At 40.9% G+C, this 14,175-nt stretch overlaps 1 protein-coding gene across 6 annotated transcripts in view; it reads right to left on the bottom strand.

The window, feature by feature from the left end:
• PALM2AKAP2 (PALM2 and AKAP2 fusion) overlaps window positions 1–14,175 on the bottom strand; it is a 403,573-nt gene that overhangs the window by 223,919 nt on the left and 165,479 nt on the right. The window lies entirely within an intron of this gene.

Here is a 14,175-nt window from a genome sequence, read left to right as displayed (position 1 = left end):
TGTGTCTCTGGGTGAAGGTGAACCAATTTAAAGAGAAAAGGTGCTGCTCCTGACAAATTTCTGGAGTTAGAAAATTAAACTGTCACCAAATGAATACAGAGGGGCCCAACCAAAGTCTCAGCCATATATTAGGACACTGTAGTACAGAGTTCGGAGGAAGGCTAGTAATGAGAGAGATGGAGACGGTGCAGGGGGGCAGTCCAAGATGAAGGCCCAGTTTGATAACTAAGACTTCACTAGATACAGGGAAAAGGATACAATTGTTGGTGTGGAAAATAAAAAAAAGAAAGAAAAGAAAACAGCATGGAGGAGGGTGGGGGATGAATGTGACCAGTGAGGGGTAGAAATGCCTTCCCTAATTAAAAAGGATCATTTATGAATCAGCAAGAATTGAGAGGTTTGGTAGAGAGGGGAGATGGAAGAAAAGGTGTGATATTTTAGCAAACCTAGAACTTAAAAGAGAAGGTTCTGATCTTGATTTTGAAGGAAAAGAAGAAAACGGCACCGGTCTGCTCTTACGAAGTCGAGCACGTCACTGCGGTGACTCAATGGAGCCTCCACACTTGCAGTGTAAGAGCCCATTACCCAGCTGCGACCTCAGGAAATGATCTGAAAATTCCCACCTCTCCTGCCATCATTCAGTGAAGGAGATTTTTTCCAAGTAAATGAAAACACCTAACTATTCTTAACCAAACTTCAGCCAACTAACCCCACTCAACTGGGTCTGTCCATGACTAGCCTTTTATCTAGTGCTTCTACAAGCCTCCATCAGGATGAGTACTCGTGGTTAGACAGCTGTCTGTGGCATTCTATAGGGCATGGAGGCTGGGTCCAGCCCGAAGGCAGAGATCTTCAGAAGCATAGCTGGCTTGTTGATTTTGGATCAGTGACACAGGACATTTAGCTAAGGGGCAGGAGTCACAGGACAAGAGAAGGGGCTTGTATTTTGCCGACAGCAGCTATTGTCTGTGGAGAGGGGGTGTTAGCCAATTGCTCAAATACTCCAGGTTCCTTGGGAGAAACCATCTATCAATAGATTCAGTGAACAGTGGTATGTGTCTGCTGTCTTCACCTTTCAGGAGACTAGCTGGGTGGGTTTACCAACTCACCAAGACCTTTAGAGTCAGAAAAGAGTAGTGCATAAAGAAGTCAGGCAAAGGCTATTCTATGTGCTTGTGTGTGTGTGTGTGCGTTTGCTGTAGGAAATGTGCACTCAGAAGAGGAAGAGGGAGAGAAGGAAGAAGAGAAGGGAAGGGAGAGAGAGAATCACCCCCAGAGGGGATGTCCATGCCATAATCCCTTCTCCTCCACTATCTTCTGAGGATTATGGTCATGGACACCCCTCCCCCCCACACACACACACCCATACCCGGCATGATTTTTAAGTCACTGGGTCTGGAACTTGAACTGCAAAGCCAGTCATGTGGGATTCTGTGCCTTAACCTCCAGGCCACCTGCTGGCCCTTCTGTTTATATTTTAAAGAGGAGAATCCAGACTTTTATTTTCAACCATGGTGAACCATAAGTCTTGCAAGTCAGCTATTTCCTTACTGAATTTCATACACAGGAAAAGGGTCACTGGGGTTCAAGTCTCCGGAACAAGTAGTGGTGAACAGTTTGCCCAGAGACTCCTCAGGACCAGGCCAGAACCACAGCAGATGACTGAGGTGTTGGCTTTTAAAGGCCAGGGACATTAGCACCTTTTAGAGGAAACATGCCTCCTCTTACTGTCTGCCTTTCTTCTTCTCTTTCTCCCTCCTTTTTAAAAGTTTATTTCTTCTACGATTGAGAGAGAGAGACAGACAGAGAGAGGCAGAGACAATGCCTCCAACAGGGTTCTGACACCACAACCCCACTGAACCTCAGTTAGCTCAGGATCATGGGAATGCACTTGCTCAGTGTATTCAGGGAAGTCTCTGGACTCAAACCCAGAACCTTCCCATGCGTGTCAACCTTGAAGAGTGTCCTGTCTTACCCTTATGCCATTGTCCAGCTCCCATGTCTTTTTGTCTCCCTCTCTCTTTCTCCTTCCTCTATTTTCTTCTTTCCTTTCTTTTTTTATATTTTAAGAGATTTTTTTTGCCCTAGGGTATATGCACTGGGGGTGGGGTGGGGATAGACAGTGAGAGGGATAGTAAGAAATCACCCCCCCAACAGAGGGGGATGGAAACACCACAATCTCTTTTCCTCCATCTCCTTCCAGGATCTTGGGCACATAGGGACATCCACCCAGCATGAGTTTCAAGCCACAAGGTCCAGGATTCAAATCGTGGCCAGCCACGTAGAGTCCAACAACATCACCACTACACCAACTGCTGGCCCTTTTTTCTCTTAAAATTATAGATAAATACCCTTGAAGTTGATATCCACCTAGGTTGTCACCCAGAATCACCTTAATTGTCATTTGTTAATAGTAAAACTAAGCTTTACAAGTGAGAAAGCTGGGGCTACGACAGGAAAGAGGAATTTAAGTCACACAATGAATGGCTTCACAGGGACAAGGCTCAGGCTATGGGTCCCTTCCCACACTCGTAACTACTGATTCAATAATCTCATGGAATTTTTTTGTTTTTGCTTTCAAAACAGACCCACGACCTTAGAGGTAAATGAGGTAAATGATCCGGTTAACGGAGTACATTTTACAAGTTGAACTGCTCAAGAAAATGCGAGAACTAAACATTCAACAATGAATGTCTGATTGAGTCCTTCAGTTTCACCTTATTTTTCTCTTAACCTGATTTCTCCAACTGGTTTTTTTTTTTTCTGCTGTGTTTTTTTTCTATAAGCTGCCTCAAATACTTTCCTTGTGTAACAGGAGAGAAAGGAGAAAAAGGCTGAAAGAAAAATCTTTAAACATTCCTAATAGAAGGCCCACATGATAGATTTTGTTCTTATTTTGCAGAGAAAGAAACTGAGCCTTAGTGAATTGAAATGAATAAGCTTACTTAACTGGCCAGTGACAGACTTGGAATTTTATGTCATAGTTGAATCCAAAGCCCACGTTTTTTCTTGGCTCGCCAAGTTGAGTCAAGGATTCTAGCCTGGGTCCACTGCTGCCTGCCCCAGGCACTTCTGTGCTGCTGTTTTCAACCTTAGTCACCCACTAGAATCCCCTGGAATCATTTAATAAATGCCCCAGGCTTCACTCACACCAATTAAATCAACATCTCTGAGGGGAGGGGGAGCTCTTGAACCACATTTTTAAGAAAATGTCCCAGAATCTGGTAGCAAGCAAGAAATGAGAACTAGAAAGCTACAACAGGGTGTTTCCTGAAGAAACTAGTGAGTTTATTTATTTATTTATTTTTAATTTGCCTGAGGGTATATTTGCTCTCCATGGAGAGACAGAAATGAAAAGACAGAGGAGAAAGCATCATCCCCACCCCCGACCAATCCCTTGTCCTCCTTTTCTCTACCCTGTCAGGATTATTAGGTGTGCGTGCACACACACCTGTCATGTTTTTCAAGCTGCCAGGTTCAGACGCTGACTGCATGGGCAGCCACGTGAGATCCAGCTTCCTTAACCAGCAAGCCATGGGCTGGCCTGAATGAATCGACTTTTAAAAAGTTCAACTTACTCTATAGGTGGGGATGCATTTCAGGTGGAGCACAGGCTCATTCCATAGCAAAGAAGATGTGAAGAGGGAAGGGGAAGGGAGGGGAAGAAGATGTGAAGAGGGAAGGGGAAGGGAGGGGAAGAAGATGTGAAGAGGGAAGGGGAGGGGAGGGGAGAGGAGGGGAAGAAGATGTGAAGAGGGAAGGGGAGGGGAGGGGAAGAAGATGTGAAGAGGGAAGGGGAAGGGAGGGGAAGAAGATGTGAAGAGGGAAGGGGAGGGGAGGGGAAGAAGTTGAACTGTTCTGGGAAATTCTTTTCCCACTGAAGTCTGTGTATCTCTAGTGCTGAGGCAGTTTACAACTTGTGTTGACTAAACCCCTGAGCCTTCAAGAGTTAACCGAGAAGTCTCGCAAGGTCAGCTTACCAGAGCTCAGAAAGCAACCGAGGCTGAAGGCAGGAGTGGGCCCATCAGGAGCCAGTGCTCACACAGGGCGTCACCATCTTCCTCTCTCTGAAACCTCACATCTGGCCACATGGCTTTGCTGATGTAATTAAGTAGGAGCCCAGTCAGATCTGGCCTCCACTGATGAAAAACTGCTTATACCAGAGACAGCTCTTTTGTTGGAACAGATGTTACTTTTGTCTGTTTAAATGGTCTTTCCTGGAGAGTTTAGGTTTGCTGCTGCTGCATCCAATTCATTCCTTATAAAAGGACCTCCAGGAGGGGCACCTGGGGTAACAGAACGACCTTGAAGTCACCTGACCTGGGTTTGACTCCCAGTTCTGGGTCTCTGGTCTTACTTCCTGCTGCTTTGAGCAAGTTATTTCATATTTCTCACCTCAATCTGCAAAATGAGGAATTGAGGTTTTTGGTTGTTTTGGTTGTTTTTGTTTTGTTTTTGTTTTTGAGAGGTTTTTGCTATAAGGCACATGTGCTCGCCAGAAAGACAGAGACAGAAAGACAGAAAGTGAGAAATCACCCCCCAGGAGGGATGGCCATGCCGCAATCCCGTCTTCTCCTTTCTCCTCTTGGGATCTTGGACACACACGCACACGCGCCCAGTGTGAGTTTAAGCCACCAGGTCCAGGACTCAAACTGCGGTTGACTACATGGGAGTCCAGCGACATAGCCATTATGCCATCTGCTGGTGTCAATCCTTCTTATTAACAGGAAAGGAAAACTATCACACAGAACAGCAGGATTCCTAATGAACAGGTAAGAGTTCAACGGGTAACTTAACCTACTTTTTCTTGGGTAAAGAAGTACTGCAGAGATACCTCCCAGCCTCCAGAGGGTAGTGTTTTTATAAAGCACTTGCTGGGGTAGGCAAAATAAGAACAGGAACCCTTTTGTCTTTTGTGCATGAACGACCCCATTGTCTAAACCTTTCTAGTCTCAGCTTCCATCTCCACATCACTTCCATGACATAGAACCTTCTATGTGGAAAGAAGTACACAAGAGCTAAGCCTGAAACTTGTTCCCCTCACTGCCACCCCAGATTAAAGCTCTGCTATATTAGATATCTACTATCTCCCTAACTCAGTTTCCTCATGCATAAAAGGAGAATAATAGCAATGTCTACTTCACATGTAAGATTAAAAAATATCCTAAGAATTCCTTATCAGTACTGAACGACGTTCTCTTCCAAAGTTTTAATTACCTCATCTAAATTCCTCCTGCAGGGCTGGAGGTGGAGCCGTGGTAAGCACACTCTGTAAAGCTGACCCACAGGGGAAGGTTCCAAGTTTGTATCCAGAGAACACCCAGAACACACCAGGCACACCTGTGCCCATGCTCCAGAGCTAGCTAAAGCCGGGGACAGATTGCAGCATGAAGATCCTTTTGGAGCTACCTGTCTCTGTTTCTTTCTCTCCTGCTCATGCAAGAAATAAATACACTTTAAAATAAGTTCCTCTTGCTATGGTTAGAGTTCCTTTGGTAATCATCTGCTTTCTATAATGAAAAATGATCCACAGACTAGACTTACTACATTAAACTACATGGAACTGTCGATATTCAACAGCACATCATCACAGCAGTCTCAGACTCAGAGAAGGGCAAGGCAGCGACCCTTTTTATACGAGTTCTGAAACATACCCAAGCAGTTTATAATCTTTACATTTGGGAAGGCTGAGATCTTTGGTGGAGGAACAGACACATTCTTATCACAAGTAAACTAACAGTTACATAGTACTTGGCATAAATACAATTTCCTTTAACTTCACAATAGCACTGGGTTGAATTACAGTACAGGGATGAGACTGTAAGCTCACAGAGTTCACATGCTCCTAGAGGTGTCCCCTCTGCTATGACCCAGAGCTGTGGGATGTCTAATGTGCCATCGTGGTTCTAGCTTATATGTTCTCGCACTAAAGAGTATTTTGATCACCAAAGAGAATCATGGAAAGAAAGCCCTACCACGTACTGTGTAGGATGGATCAGTCAAAAGTAGCTCCAAAAACACTTGGGACAAATGCTTATGTACCTAGGGGACACCCAGCTCTGTAATCAGTAGCACTTTTGAAAGGACAAGACGTGCTTACAGTTTTATACCACTTTCTATTGGTCACAACTACTGTCAATTTCACCCTGGCAATTCAGGCAGTCTACAAGGCACCATTAATGTTTCCATCTGTAAAGTTATCCTCCACAAAAAAAGACATAAAAAAGAAATCTAACATGGAGCCCAAACAGATAAGAATTCTAAACTGATTTCATTCACTCAGTATCTTTAAACAGCACAGTGTTCCACGACAACTCTTCAGGTGGTACCGCGACTGTGTTTTTTGTTCAGTCATCCATATAACGACTTTTTTAAAAAACTTTTTACCGAGCACCTACTACGTGCCAGATGCTATTTGAGGCCAGAGGTTAGACAACTACAAGCCCATGGACCAAATCTATTTTTGTAAACAAATCTTTTTGAAATATAGCCACACTCTTCCATGTGCATGCTGGGTATGGCTGCTCTTCAACAGAGCTGAGTAGCGGTGACAGAGATCATTTGGCCCACAGAGCCAAAAATATTTACTATCTGGCCACCTACCAAAAATTTGCTGACCATGTTCTGGGTGAAGAAGACAGTGGTGAACAAGAGAAACAAGGCCCTCATGTGCCTCTGGATGCACCTGTTTAGAAGACTCACCAGATGAACCTTTATCACTGAACCTAAGGGGAAGCCTGGGTTTGACCCATGGGATCACACTCCAGACTGCTGCTAGGAATTTGCAAAGAATAAAAAAAAGTGTAACAGGGATAGAGAGAGCTGTGCAAAAGAGTGTTGTAGAGAGGAAATGTTGGGAGAGTGGGTTAGTCTGTGTATCAACCAACCAGGACAGGCAGGCACAAGAATTCCCATCAAGGGGCACCCCATCCCATGGACCAAGTACCACACATGTCAGAATCACCTGGTGACATGAAAAATGCAGGCTCCTGAACCCCACTCAGGAATCACAATCTGAGTTCCAGAGGTCTGACAACATTCACATCGTCAACAGGGACCCAGGTGATTCTGAAGCACCCCGCAGTTGGAGAGACACAGATTAGTGTTGAGTTTTAGTGGATGGTTGGAGGCCAGCTCCCAACGTGGTCAAGCCCAAAGTTCACTCATAGCAGGTGAGAAGGGGAAAGAACCAGGGCACAGACACACAGAGGTAGATGCAGTGAAAAGGCAGTTTATTGTCTATTAATACTGTACAGAGGAACAGAGAGAAGCTACAAGTACAGCATCAGCTGTCGCTGGCAGTGTGTTTTCTGAAGTCGGTTTTTGTTTTGTTTTTCATCTGAAGGAAACAGAACAGTCAAAGTACACTTCAGGTTACAAAGTACAGCAGCTAGCCCAGCAAGCTAATTCAGAGTAAGCACGACAGGCTCCCCCCACCCCCACCAACCAACCACAAATGGATGTATTTACAGAGATGTCACTCGCCCCGAGTGAGCCGCTAAAGCTGAAAATTCCAACCACCACCTACATTCACTGAAAAGCTGCATCAGACACAACATTTTCTGGAACCCCTGTATGATTTCGACTCTCCTAAGTCAGGAGCTTGGGAAGAGGAAAGAAAGTTCCAGAACTCCGCTAAGGATAGAACTCTTCCCACTTGCCAGAATAAGATATCACAGAATTAGAGTTGGAGTGACACACGGAATAGTTCAGATTGGGCATTGCCTGGTGGCCTCTTTGTTCATAAAGTCGTATCATTATAAATCCACGTGTCTAGATGTTTCCCTGCCCACCTGCTTCTGAAACTGAGACATTTCCTTAGTAATAAAGAGACTAAAGTTGCTCTCCCTTAGCACCTTCAGGCAATTACTGCATAGATTTTTTTCAGTTTTGGAGTTGTCTCCATGACAGCAATGCTCATGGCTGGGCTTGAATTAGGCCTGTTGGAGGGATTCTGGGGATGAAGGAATTAAAATAATTTGTGTGAGATCCAGAGGGGCTATATTTCTTGAAATGGAAAGAATGATTATGACTTTGATTCTTTGGAAGAAGGGCCTTGGTCTCTTAGGGTAATGGAAAAAGCCTTGATTCTGGGGAAGGATGCTGTCTGAGGAAAGTCTACCAGGAGTAGTGAGCAGACCGAGGGCTGATCTACTCTGTCAAACGGTATGAGTAAAGCTCTTCATGCAACCAAGTGTGATCGGGATATGAACTTGGGAATCTGGCAGAAAGTTGAAACAAGTTCACGAATTCTAAAAATTAAGTATCTCTGTTATGAATGATAAAAACAATGCCTTTTGTCTCTTAACTCTAAAAATATGATGCAGCCCCAGCGATGTGTACAAGGCCAATAGTATCTGGTAAGTTTTCTATTACTGGTTTATACATTTATGTGTAGGCTGTAGACAGCCAGATGCTCTGACCTACCACTTCACATATATTCCTCAAATGCACCCTAGTAAGTGGTCCCTTAACCTCAAATGTAGCAATTAATCTTTAAATATTTCAAAGTGTTACCCTTTGACCATTTCTGGGCTTGGCTTGCATTTAAAATACCTATTTCCTTCAAAGAGATGATTATCTATTCTTAAAGGTGTAGCCTAGAGAGCTATCAAGCCATACAACATAGTTTATCTAATGGCAGATACAGAAAACTGGATCTTATAACCTACGCCTGTTTGGCAACACTAGAATTCATGCAATGGCAGTGCAAGGCCAAGTCATAAGACGTTTGTTCTAGTCCCCGAAACCTGGACTAGTGCTATAGAACTCACCAGAAAGTTACCCTAAGGGAATGGAGAAATAATTCTGTCAGTCAAGGATGTTTTCAAACTCAAGTTCCATAATGCATATAGATTTCATTATAAAAATATTATTCCTTAAAAAAATACATAAATGTAAAATATTCCATTTCTCTAGCCACTCCTTACTCCCATCCCTATCAATGCTAGTCTTCTTAGACTAGGTGAATGGACACACCCCTCGGTTATGGCTCAATCATATATCATTTGAGTCCATCTCTCTTGCTTTTTCAAGCGATGCTATGCTAATTGTGGGTAAAGACACGCTCAGAGACCCAGATGGGGAGTCTGCAAGTTCACTTCTCTCACAGTGGGAAGGACTGTGAGGAACTGACTGCAGAAGGTTATGCGCTCCAAGTGGCCAGCCCTGGAATGTCAGAGTGTGGTTCTGCAGGCTCAGGTGGCAACGGAGAAACACGTTTGGTTGGTAGGACAGGAAGGCCCCTGTTAGGCTCACTTTAACAACCCCTCTGGGCCACGTCTGTAAGGTTCTGCCTCCAGGCTTCTGTGATGAAATTCACAGCCCTGAAGTAGGTGGGGTAGGAGGGGGGAAGAGAATGTTGTGTTAACACAGCTTTGGAATACAACCTGCGTTTTTTTTTATAGGACAGAAAAGAAGAACATAAACAGTGATGCTAAGGCGAACTGTCAAATGGCACATCAGAACTCTTTTTTTTTCATTCATTTTGTTAACATCACAAGGCAGATACAGTCTGTAAACATATATACCATACAGTACATTAACCATAGGAAAAGGAAAAAAAGCCACCCTGTAATTCTTTTCTTTCTGTATTTCTGTTCTTTCACTCCAGAAGAACTGCCTTAAGTCTAGGGAGAATTGTATAGTTCTTGACACATGCATTTCTTTTGGTAAAAATGCAGTGAGTTGCAAAAAATAACCCCACGTGACTACTTAGAGACAATATGGAGAGAATATGACCATTCACACCTCAACCTATAGAAAATAGTCACAAAATATAAAAAAGTCATTAATTTCAGGAAATATTTTGTTTTCCTGCTTAGTAAAAGAGAACATTGAAAAATGATTTTTTTTTTTTTTACAAAAGTTAAGGCTGTCCAAATCTTTGAAGCAGAAACAGCAGTCCCCAAAATTACATATTATATTTTCACACTAAAAGGAAATTTTTTTGTGCGACAGCTCTGACACTCTTATGTTAGACTGGAAGGGAGAGGGGAAGGAGAGGTTTACTCAATTCATATAAAAAGTTAAATGGGCAAAGCTGCTCTAAGATTCCCCAGTAAACTTTCCCTTTGAAATTTTAAGGATGTAATTTTTATTTTATACTTTCCTACCTTTAAATAATAAGTATTTTGGTTTTTGTCAAAAATGGGAATTTTATCAAGAAGTTTGCTGAAGTTCCTCCTAATAAAAGATACTTTTTCCCCCTAAAAAGTGCAGGAAAATTTTCCAAAGGTGAACTGGTGGCAGGAATCTTTGTCACTTCTGTTTTATGACATATAAAGTCTGTGCTCCTGCTGTGTCGTAATGTCCAATAAGACAAAGGATCCCTCTGGGTCTACCCTAATCAGTAGTGTTCAATATACCTTGATGATCCAAAAGAGTGCATATATATAAAGCTTCTAAAACCTGTCTTAAATGCTGAGAATTTCTGGTTTCAATAGCAAATGTGGATGTTGCAAAAATATGCCATAAAACTACTCACCTGGGATGGTATTGGTTGTAAACTAACACTGGAGGGCATGAGACTATTTCAACATGGAAAGGGCCCTTGAGTGAGTTAAACTCCCTGATGGGCCCAGGGATGAACAGAGGTGACCGAGCTTTGAGATTTTAAGTTCCCCCCAAAAAAGTCCCCAGCACATATTTTATGTTCATCTGTGTTTTAAATGGACAGGGTCAAGTTTTTCCTCTTTCTTTCTTTTTTTGAAGAAAGATTTGGTGGGGCCAGCAGGGTAGTTAAGGCGCTGAACTCCCACATGGCCAGTCATGGTTCAAGTCTCATGAAATAAATAAATAAACTTCAAAAAAAATCCCTGATTTATATTTGATTTTGGCCTTTGTCACCATTGTTCCTTCTGTCCTCTTTTCTACCCATTGATTCATCAGCATTAAATAAAGGCAATTTTCAATGATATTCTGTGATCCCTTGATACAAAAGTTAAGGCTGTCCAAATCTTTGAAGCAGAAACAGCAGTCCCCAAAATTACATATTATATTTTCACACTAAAAGGAAATTTTTTTGTGCGACAGCTCTGACACTCTTATGTTAGACTGGAAGGGAGAGGGGAAGGAGAGGTTTACTCAATTCATATAAAAAGTTAAATGGGCAAAGCTGCTCTAAGATTCCCCAGTAAACTTTCCCTTTGAAATTTTAAGGATGTAATTTTTATTTTATACTTTCCTACCTTTAAATAATAAGTATTTTGGTTTTTGTCAAAAATGGGAATTTTATCAAGAAGTTTGCTGAAGTTCCTCCTAATAAAAGATACTTTTTCCCCCTAAAAAGTGCAGGAAAATTTTCCAAAGGTGAACTGGTGGCAGGAATCTTTGTCACTTCTGTTTTATGACATATAAAGTCTGTGCTCCTGCTGTGTCGTAATGTCCAATAAGACAAAGGATCCCTCTGGGTCTACCCTAATCAGTAGTGTTCAATATACCTTGATGATCCAAAAGAGTGCATATATATAAAGCTTCTAAAACCTGTCTTAAATGCTGAGAATTTCTGGTTTCAATAGCAAATGTGGATGTTGCAAAAATATGCCATAAAACTACTCACCTGGGATGGTATTGGTTGTAAACTAACACTGGAGGGCATGAGACTATTTCAACATGGAAAGGGCCCTTGAGTGAGTTAAACTCCCTGATGGGCCCAGGGATGAACAGAGGTGACCGAGCTTTGAGATTTTAAGTTCCCCCCAAAAAAGTCCCCAGCACATATTTTATGTTCATCTGTGTTTTAAATGGACAGGGTCAAGTTTTTCCTCTTTCTTTCTTTTTTTGAAGAAAGATTTGGTGGGGCCAGCAGGGTAGTTAAGGCGCTGAACTCCCACATGGCCAGTCATGGTTCAAGTCTCATGAAATAAATAAATAAACTTCAAAAAAAATCCCTGATTTATATTTGATTTTGGCCTTTGTCACCATTGTTCCTTCTGTCCTCTTTTCTACCCATTGATTCATCAGCATTAAATAAAGGCAATTTTCAATGATATTCTGTGATCCCTTGAAAAAGAATTCTGCAGGAAGTAAAGTAAAAAGAAATAAGCTGCTGTCACACTTGGCCTCAGCATTTTGCTCCAGAGGTGATACTGTTATCGCCAGGAAACTCTCTCTCTCTCATTTTATATATATATATACACACACACACACAATATATGTATTACAATATATATACACACACATACACTTTCCCTCTTTTATAAAAACTTGACCCTAACCAAAGTAAAATGTTCTACTTGCATGTTAAAAAGGAAAAAAAATACATATATATGTGTGTGTGTGTGTGTGTGTATATATATATATAAAACCAGGAAGCAAAATAAAATACATGGGAACTTAAAGCAAATACATGCTTATTAACATTTCAGAAAGAAGTCAAGTCGAATAGAATTTGAATGCCATGAAAGCTTCTGAATAATTGTAAGATTGCTCTGGAGAATTAAGGAAACCATATTTTGGGTATGGCCAGATAGAATTTCCTAGCTCCTCCTCCTCTTTCTCCTAATATGAAATGTCATCACTGGACATCATCAAATCATTTTGAGAGGCCACTGTTGTTTGTTTCTATAAGGAAAATAATATAAATATGGGTAACAGAGGTACAAGGTAGAAAAAAATTCTCTTTAGTCTTTCTTAGTTTGCACATTATAAGAAAGAAAAAAAATCAAAGATAAACACAAATCAAGATTTTTCAGAATATATAGAGTTAACTTTTATCATTTTAATCATCAAAGGATCTTTAATTAAAGGTCATTGAAAATCTATTTATAAACAAATGAAATATCTCCCCTTTCCCTTTTTTCCTTTCTCTATTTAAAAGGGAACTAATGATATTATTTTAAAGGGAAGCTCAACTAACCAGCAGTTCAAAAAAGATCATGGTTTTGGAGCTTCACTACTAATTCTTTAATTAGTCTAATTATGTAACTAAGTACTCTGCATTTCTGAAGGGTGTGATACCACACATAATAAAGTTTTACAGAGAGAAATGTTAATAGCAGCAGGAAAAGCAGAATGTTCATGATTACAACTGTTTATATTTTCTTTTTGAAGGGCAGGTACTTGCTGCTGTTGGTGGGATTATAGATCTCAGCTTATAAAAACACTGGGTGAACCTGATTCTCCCTTTATGAGAAGAAAATGATCAGAAATGTCCAAGTATTTATGGTATATTCAAACAAATCTTCATTTCATGTGGTCATGAATAATTTTAAGATACATCTTTCGAATCCATTAGGCAATAAGCTTTAATAATAAAAGTATAGAGAGAATCTTGATTTATATAATTTGCTAATCATAATTCCACTTAATAAATGAGCATGTGGATTATCACTGGCCTTTCAGATTTTACGTGTCCTGTCACAGCGAAAGGGGGAGAGTATTTATTTCATGAGAAAATAGCTCACTTATGGAAGGGTAGGTCATCTCAGGGAACTAGCTGTTCCAGAGACCGTTTCTATTTATCACACAGTAATCCCAAGGGTTCTATGTTCTCATAACTGTGCTTCTAAAAACTCATACTGACTGGTTTTTAAAATAGTGAGTAAAAAAGATAAGTTATAGTAAACTTTGAGATTGTGTCTTTCCTAAATAAATTATTAAAATAATAGATTGTCTGAAGATTGAAATTATTTTCTCCTTCTACGTAAAGAGATTTATCTGCATGACATTTTATTTTATTTATGATGCTCAAATGACCATTTGCTGAGGAAAATGAAGCTGAGCGTAACGAGATTTATAGGCATCAACACCAGGTTTCTAGAGGATGGAGCAGTTTTATTCACTTGTAGCTGCTTGGACAAACCTGAGAGCTTAGCTCATTATTAAACTCAACAGTTTGGTTATTCAAAACTACACCATGGATCATCTTAGAAACTAGAACTTAGCTTTTTAACTTAATCTTCCTTTATCTTTTTTTTTTTTTTGGTTTATATTTGCGATAACATGATTCACTTTGTGCTCATTAAACATGTAATTATTTGAGAACAATTAACCTTGAAAAATAAAAAAAACATGTTTTCTTTTCCATTTGGAATACATTCCATTTTGTTGTTTTTTAATTTGCCAGAAGACGCATGTGCTCACCAGAGAGAGATAAGAGTGAGAGAGAGAGAAAGTGAGAAAGCGCCCTCAATGGGGAATAGTCACATTGCAATCCCTCCTCCTCTATCTCTT

Source organism: Tupaia chinensis, unplaced genomic scaffold (assembly GCF_000334495.1).
Source record: "Tupaia chinensis unplaced genomic scaffold, TupChi_1.0 Scaffold000081_1, whole genome shotgun sequence".
Classification (NCBI taxonomy): Eukaryota; Metazoa; Chordata; class Mammalia; order Scandentia; family Tupaiidae; genus Tupaia; species Tupaia belangeri.
Note: the sequence above shows the minus strand (reverse complement) of the source record. Positions and strands in the feature narration are given on the sequence as shown.